General features: G+C 47.2%; 1 pseudogene; it reads right to left on the bottom strand.

Annotated features, from left to right (window-relative positions):
* Positions 1-515: 515 nt before the first annotated feature.
* LOC102426470 lies at positions 516-2,852 on the bottom strand (annotated as a pseudogene).
* Between the last annotated feature and the right edge of the window lie 5,525 nt (positions 2,853-8,377).

Below are 8,377 nucleotides of genomic sequence, written 5' to 3'. Positions count from 1 at the left end.
CTTGCATGGTCCTCATCGCCTCCAACTTTTTACAGCTCCTGTTACAGCCCAAAGTGTCTCCCGAGGCTCAGCCCGTGTGTCCCACAGCTGAAGGCCTCCCCGCTTTCCCCCACTTTCTGTTCCTCCACTTCGGTGTCTGTGCCCCTCCTCATCCATGTGCTCCAGGGATCATGCACAATGGTCCTTGCCTGTCTCCCTACTCTCACTCTCTGTCTTTTTAACACTTAGAATGTTTATGGACTTTAGGTCAGCTGGGGACAATCACCTGCATTTATACCTTGTAGTGTTGTTTTTAAAAAATATATATTTTTACTAGAGGCCTGGTGCACAAAATTCGTGCACAGGTAGAGTCACTCGGCCTGGCCAGCAAGCTGGTGCAGTGCCTTAATACTTTTTAACATATTTCTCCTCATTGAAAAGGAAGATAAATGGTACATTATAGACTTGTGAGTTCCATGTGTTCACTGCTCTGGGTTGAGAAAGTGTCCAGCTCTTTCTTGGGATGCATTTCAGTATTACAGCTCATCAACAAAAGGTGTATGCCCCAAGTTTCCACCGGCTGCCCTTGCCCTTGCCCTCTGGCCAGAAACTAACTTCTTCCCAGTATCTGTGGCTCCAGCGTCAGGTGCCTGGGAAATCAGAGGGGCTGCGGTTGGTTACATGTAGGAAGCAGCAATGAGAATCTAGGCCAGACTTCATCAGGACACCCTCTAGTGGCGCCTCTGACATTAGGTCCCCAGCTTCCAGCTTGTCCTTGGCAGCTTGGACATCACTATTGGAAAGCTTTCCTGGAGCAATTGTTTTGGCTTGGTTGTAAGCAGCCTTGATAACACCTCCAGCAGCTGCCGCCTGGGAGATCGTGTAAATCCCAAAGAGTCCAGAATCCGAGTAACTGGCATTCAAAGGGGAAAGGTCAAGTGGCTGGTGAATCCCCTTGGCAACAGCTTGGGACAGAGGGCTGGTGGCCCTGCTGCCCCCTTGACCTATGGCCCAGCGCCGAGGCCATGCTGGAGGACACCAAATGCATTTGCCTCTGCACTTCCTGCAGCAGCACTTTCTGCTACAAAAGCAGCACTGAGGGGACTGTCTTCATTCTGTTCTGATTTCACCTCTATGGTGTCTCGCCTCTGCACCAGATAAACCAAGCCCACCCCTCATGTTCAGGAACCTTTCAGCAACTGCTTCTAACAGATGACTCTTACCAAGTCCAAGCAAAGTCATTCCTATCCTTGAAAAATGGTTCTGAACATGGTAATTCAACTCATCTGGTGTCATGTTTCCAATCCTATGGTCCAAACCAGGGGTCCTCAAACTACGGCCCGTGGGCCACATGAAAATACAAATATTGTATTTGTTCCCGTTTTGTTTTTTTACTTCAAAATAAGATATGTGCAGTGTGCATAGGAATTTGTTCATAGCTTTTTTTTTAACTATAGTCCAGCTCTCCAACAGTCTGAGGGACAGTGAACTGGCCCCCTGTTTAAAAAGTTTGAGGACCCCTGGTCCAAACAATACAAGGAACTAGACAAGGCATTTCAGTGAGCTGCAGCATGCAAATTTTCCATGATAGGAGCCTGTGGGTTCTGAAAAGCCACAGCTATGTCTGTCCTTAGCTGAGACTGAAGGGCCACTACCTCCCTCCGGTCACACCCAGGTGCTGTGGGGCCACAGAACAGGTACTCCATTAGAATATTGATGTCATCCTCCCATGCACTCCACAGTTTCCCTTTGAAGTCACCATGAGTTTACCCACCAACTGCTTCAATTCCATGGTTATCTTGAAAAATGCCACTCCTTTTGTAGACAGACCGGATGCAAGAGGAAGCCAATGGGAGGTTCCTGAGTTGTCAAGTTCCTGGGACCCACTGCTTTTTTTTAAATGAAAAAACCAACTCTTGATGCAGGAGCATCATTTGCCAGAGAAGCAATCACTAAACCATTGGCTCATTTGATGAACTCAAGGCTGAGGATGTGGAGGCACTCCTGTGGGGAAGTTGCAGCTTTCACTTTGGCAACAACTTTGAGGCAGTAAAATCTCTAGACAGATGTCACATGATCTCGCTTATATGTGGAATCAAATAAACAAAATAAACTGATGAACAAAGTAAGTCCAGAGGCACTGATGCATGGAACAGACTGACAGGTCTCAGAGGGGAGTGTGAGGAGGGGACAGGAAGAGATTAACCCAAGAATTTGTTAATATCTGTATTGATTTCAGAGAGGAAGGGAGAGGGAGAGAAAGATAGAAACTTCAATGATGAGAATCATTGATTGGCTGCCTCCTGCATGTCCCAGACTGGGGATCAAGTCCACAACCCAAACATGTGCCCTGACCGGGAATCAAACCCTAACCTCCTGTTCATAGATCAACACTCAACCACTGAGCCATGCCGGCTGGGCATAACCCAGGAATTTATATGCACATATGCATAGTCCATGGGCACAGACCATAGTGAGGGGAAGACTTGGGTTGGTGCGGGGGCTGGGTTGAGGAGGGGGGGGGGAAGGTGGCTGGTGAATCCCATTGGCAACAGCTTGGTACACAGGGCCAGTGGCATTGCTTCGCCCTTGACCTGTGGCCCAGCCTTGAGGCCATGCCACAGGACTTTGTAATACTGTCAGAGATAGAATTTTTTAAAAAAATTATTGTAGATTCAGTTTAACCTGCCCAGCCTCCACTCTGCACAAGCAGGCTGGAATCAGAATCACACTCTAAAGTGAAGATACTCATGAAAGTAACATTCCAGCAACAGAAATAATGACACGGATCACAGTGGTCAGCACCAGTGGTGTGGACAGCTCCTTCTGCTCTCTGGACACAGGCACCCCATCCAAATGTTCTTACTCTTCATGTTTATATGCGTGGTAAAATACACATAACACAGCTTACCATTTAACCAATGTAAGTTCAGTGGCATCCAGTGCATTCAAGATGCTGTGTAACCATCACCAGAATGTCTTCAACACTCCCTACACCCTAACACCCATTGAGCCATCATCACCCATTCCACCCTCCTCCTAGTCCCTAGAAATCATTAATCTGCTCTCAGTCTCCATGTCTTTACCTATTTTGATTTTTCAAATGGATGGAAAGATACAATATGTGCTGTGTGTCTGGCTTCTTTCACTGATCTCAAAGTCCCCAGGATTCATCCATGTTACCCATGGATCAGTCCTTTATTTCTCATGAGAAACAACATTTTATTATATGTACATACCACCTTTGCTACATGTTTTCACCATTTACTAATTGATGGACATTTGTGATGTTTCCATCTTTTGACGCTTGTGATTAATGCTACTATGAACATTTGTGACAAGTAATTTTTGAACAACTGTTTAATTTATTTGGGTTCTGTTCCCAAAACTTGAATTGCTCATTCACATGCTAATTTTATGTTTAACTTTGGGAGGAACAAGCAGTTTTCCACTGTGCTTGTACCATTTTACATTCACACTAACGAAGTATGAGGTTTGCAATTTCCCACACCCTTATCAACACTTTTGTTCTATTTTTAAAATTATCATTATTATAGTAAAGTTGTAAGTCCTAGTAGTTCTGATTTGAATTCCCATCTCAAAAATCACTTACAAGAGAATGACTCAAGATGGTGACATAGAAAGGTCTTAAACTCACTTCCTCCCATGGACACTATAGATAGTTAAGAAATGCACAAAAGAATATGAAACATCAAAAACATAAAACATGTGGGGAGAGGAAAAAAGTGGCTTTAGAATGTGCTTAACTTGCTATCTTAAAATAGACAGGTACAACTCGGCAGTTGGGGCTCTGTGTTGAGCAATAACCTATGAACCAGGAGGTCACAGGTCCATCCCCAGTCAGGGCACATGCCTGGGTTGCAGGCTCGATCCTCAGTAGGAGGCAAGCAGGAGGCAGCCGATCAATGATACTCTCTCATCATTGATGTTTCTTTTCTATCTCCCTCACCCTTCCTCTCTGAAAGCAATAAAAATACATTTTTAAAAAATAGGTATACAAAAAAATAGGTATACATATAGGCTGATATGTGTGAGCCTCATGATAACCACAAAACAAAAAACTATAGTAGATACACAAATGATAATGAAAGTGAAATCTAAATAAAACGCTAAACACTGTCATTAAACCAGAGGAAAAGAGAGCAAGAGAAGAAACAGAGAGGAACTACAAAGCAACCAGAAAGCAATGAACAAAATGGCAAAAAGTACATCATACTTGAGCAGAAAGGAGGGCATTGGATACACCTTGGAGCCATCCCCTTTCCCAAATGGAAATAGCAAAACATGCTTTATCCACCCAACCCCACAAGTCTTTTACTTTCCCCAAGTTTTTTTTTGCAAATTTCAAACTCTCCTGAGTGAACTCATCAACAACCTGTTCTGCCTCACACTCCCAACCTAAGGACCAGGGAGTAGTCACTGCTCACCTGACCACAGTGGGTGTTATTCAGGTGGAAGACACATTTGAATAGGGTGCCTATGTCCAGAGAGCAGAAGAAACCATCCACACCATTTCATTGTTTCTGTCCCTGGAATGCTACTTTCCCTGAATATCTTCACTGTATCATGTGATTCTGACTCCTGCCTGCTTGTGCAGAGTGGAAGCTGATAGTGACTATATATTTGGAAACTCTAACTTGAATAAGTGGACAAAATGAGAAACTTGCCAGGTTTCTGGGGTCCCTCCTGAAACCAAGACGGGAACTCAAATGCCAGAAGGATGCTATGTCTACTTCTGTTTTGTTTTTAGTTGTCATTTATTCAAGGACACAACTTGTACATCCCAGGCACAACTGCAGGCTCTGAGATTCATGCTGAGGCTGCCATGCAAAGGTCACTGTTTTCTTTGGTTCCTGGAGAGGGACAGAGAGGAGGGGAGAGACAGGAAGAGGAGAAGAGACTCTGAATGAGAGAGTGGGAGAAGTTGTGCAGGACACTTGGTAAGGAGTTGATGACTTAGAAGTGATTGATGTAACCCATGGCATTGTCATACTTATTTGTGTCACTGACACTCTGGACAAAAAATGTCCAAAGACTCTCCCGTAGATCATGACCCTGTAGGAGTGATGGCAACAGGACCAGTGAAGGGTTTCCACTGTCTCCTCCACAGGAATTCATCTTCCTTGTGCTGAATATGCTTGCTCAGGGGAGAGGTTTGTCCTCTGAGAGAGACACATGGGATCAGGAGGGAGGGAGCCGCTCCCCTGAGGGAGGCTGACGGTGCACTCTTTGCTGCCTATCTTTCTGTGTGAGCTGCACGATGATGCACTATTTTTCTGCTAATAGATGCAGCCAAATCAGTAATATCAGTAAGGATCTGTGCGCTGGTCCAACTGGCTCAACCAGGCAGGGTTGGGTCCTATGTGTGTAGGATGGAGAGGCAGAGGAGATGAGGCTGGGAGAGAGGCTGTTCTGCACAGAGAGGCTCTTAGGCCTCCCCAGCCTGAGATCCAGGCTTCAGCTGAACAAAAGCATTACAGGGGGACAGGGAGGCTGCCTGGAGGAGGAGAGGTTCGAACTACAGGCACCAATTCCCAGAAAGTCGGTATGTCAGGACAACATGTTGAGTTAGATACACCCTGGACACAGTGCTTTCAGTCATTCATCCACTCCTTCATCCATCCACTTATTAATTTATTCATTCAACATTCCCTGAGCACCTGCTCTGTCATCAGCCCTTTGCTGTTGATGCTGGGGACCCAGTGGTGGCTTAGTCCCAGGCCCTGTTCTGCTTCTCACGTCCATTGGTGGACACAGACCACCCCACACAATAGTGACCCAGAGTTTGAAGGGCTGGGAAAGGGGACCAAGGACATCAAGGGTGGCTTCTGGCAGGAGGGCACATCTGAACTGTGATTTTTTTTAAAATATATTTTATTGATTTTTTACAGAGAGGAAGGGAGAGGGATAGAGAGTCAGAAACATCGATGAGAGAGAAACACCGATCAGCTGCCTCCCGCACACCCGCCACTGGGGATGTGCCTGCAACCAAGGCACATGCCCTTGACCGGAATCGAACCTGGGACCTCTCAGTCCGCAGGCCGACGCTCTATCCACTGAGCCAAACCGGTCAGGGCTGAACTGTGATTTTAAGAGTGAGCAAGAACTGTGACTATTTCAGTGGGGTTCAGCCCTGGGAGAGCAGAGGGCCGGGCTGGGCCAGTCACCCTGTGGCCTTGATGAGGATTCTGGACTCCATCCGAGTGCATTGGGAGCCACAGCCGGGTCCTAAGCAGGGGATGGAAGTGGTGAGATGTGAGTCTGTGGAAGATCCCAGTGTCTGTCTCCTGTGAGGGAGTGGACAGGAGGCAGGAGACCTGGGAGGAGGCATCTGAAAGCAGAAATACCAGAGTCTAAATGCCTGTGCTCTCCCAAAGGGTGGGGGCAGCACGCTCCTCTCCCTGCTCTTCAGGCCCCCCCTCTATTACACCTGCTGGGTAGACAAGTATTCCCCAAACTGTGAGCCATGACACTCTTTCAGGCTGTAAAACCAATGAGTTTGTCAAAACAGATACTCTAAAAATTAAAACAGAGTTTATTGAAAATAGAATATTAAGCATTCCTAAATTCTATCTGTTTTTGAACTGTCTATAGTGACAAAATGATGTGGCATCTATTTTTCCTAGTGAGTCATGTACAGATTTAGTAAACATGAGTGCAAAGGCTCAGACTTGCAGTCTCCTTTCCAGACTTAACTGTCTCCCCAAAAAAGTAAAAGGGTTCAGCTCTCACGTCTTCAGTCCCAGGCGCTTCCTGTGGGAATCAAAGGTCGGCTCCGCACCATCTAGGTGTCTCTATCAAAAACAGTGATAAGGTTGGCCCGGATGCCATCCAGACCTAGAGAGGAACAGGTTCCCAGGGGCAGAGTTGGGGTTGGCGTCTCTCAGCCCAGCCCGCCCTCCTGGCCTTGGATCCTGGACTCTGTAGCAGCTGAGTCAGGACTTGGGTGGGAAAATGGAGGGATCAGGGCACGGGGGTCGCAGAGGCTGTGCTGTGTAAATGGGCATTGAGGGACAGTCCATGGACACTTGGAGCCCCTGACTCCACAGTGATGAGGGTTTTGGGTCAGACAGTCCTGGGTTAGAATCCTTACACTTCCTCAAAGGGTGCAATAGGCTACTTACAAGTAGCGCTGTTCATCTTTCTGCATAAGAAGAAGATTTGATTTTTCGTGTGACTGACAGCTTTGAGCCCCAGCACACTCCCACTGCACATGTGAGCTGCACAAGTGAACACAGGTCAAACCCTCCACCCAGCCCACATACAGGAACCTAACTCTGGACCGAGGCCTTAGGGAAAAAAACCAAAATAACCAAAAAACAAGCAAACAAAAACGGCCAACGTCATCCCCACTTCATGTCTGTTCATACCTGTTTCACACAGGAAAGAACATGAACCCTTCCCTCAGGGTAATGTTGTTGCTGTTCCTTGGATCAAAGATAAGCATTACTTCATCTTCAGTGGTGCCCGTGTGCCATTCTGTCATCCAGGCAGGCACCTGTGCAGTAGGAAACACAAAGCCCCTATAAACAATCCCCAACAAGCTGCCTCTACATCCCCCATCTCTGTGCTGCCCCTTCTGGGTTGTCTGTCTGGGATGAGTCTGGCATCTCTACTGGACCTAGAGCCCCATGGGGACGGGACCAGGGCTGCCTCGGTCACCACCATGTTCCCAGTTGTTCCCACTGCAAAGGATGCTCAGGGTCCCATGGGGAGCAGGAGTCTATTGGAAACCCCATTGGCTGAATTCTCTCTGCTCAGTTTTCTCAGGAAGATCCTGGCATGAGGCCTCACTGCCGGTCACAGACACAGTGATGTAACAGCTATTTTCCTAGCGAGTCACCTGTCCCAGGCTCAGCCCCTCTGGAAAGGGTAAGTGCGCCCTGATTTCAGGCTCCCCTGGAACCAACCCCAGAGAAGACATTCCCACAGCTCCCTGTGGTGCAGGGAGACCCGTGATTCTGAAATGTGAAGCAGACAAAATGCAGCATTCTGTTATGTCACAGGCTTCCCTTTACCAGCAGGTGTAGAGAGGCTGGATTTCCTCCTGGGAGATAGGGTGTTATTTCTTTTTTTTAAAAAAATATATTTTATTGATTTTTTACAGAGAGGAAGGGAGAGAGATAGACAGTTAGAAACATCGATGAGAGAGAAACATCGACCAGCTGCCTCCTGCACATCTCCCACTGGGGATGTGCCCGCAACCCAGGTACATGCCCTTGACCGGAATCGAACCTGGGACCTTTCAGTCTGCCAGCTGACGCTCTATCCACTGAGCCAAACCGGTTTCGGCATAGGGTGTTATTTCCATCTGGCCTCAGGGAACTCCTTCCAGGGAACAGGCAGAAATTTGGTGGAACTTCCTTGTTGGGGTCCA

This window comes from Myotis lucifugus, unplaced genomic scaffold (genome assembly GCF_000147115.1).
Source record: "Myotis lucifugus unplaced genomic scaffold, Myoluc2.0 scaffold_659, whole genome shotgun sequence".
Taxonomy (NCBI): domain Eukaryota; kingdom Metazoa; phylum Chordata; class Mammalia; order Chiroptera; family Vespertilionidae; genus Myotis; species Myotis lucifugus.
This window is presented reverse-complemented; position numbering and strand designations above follow the sequence as displayed.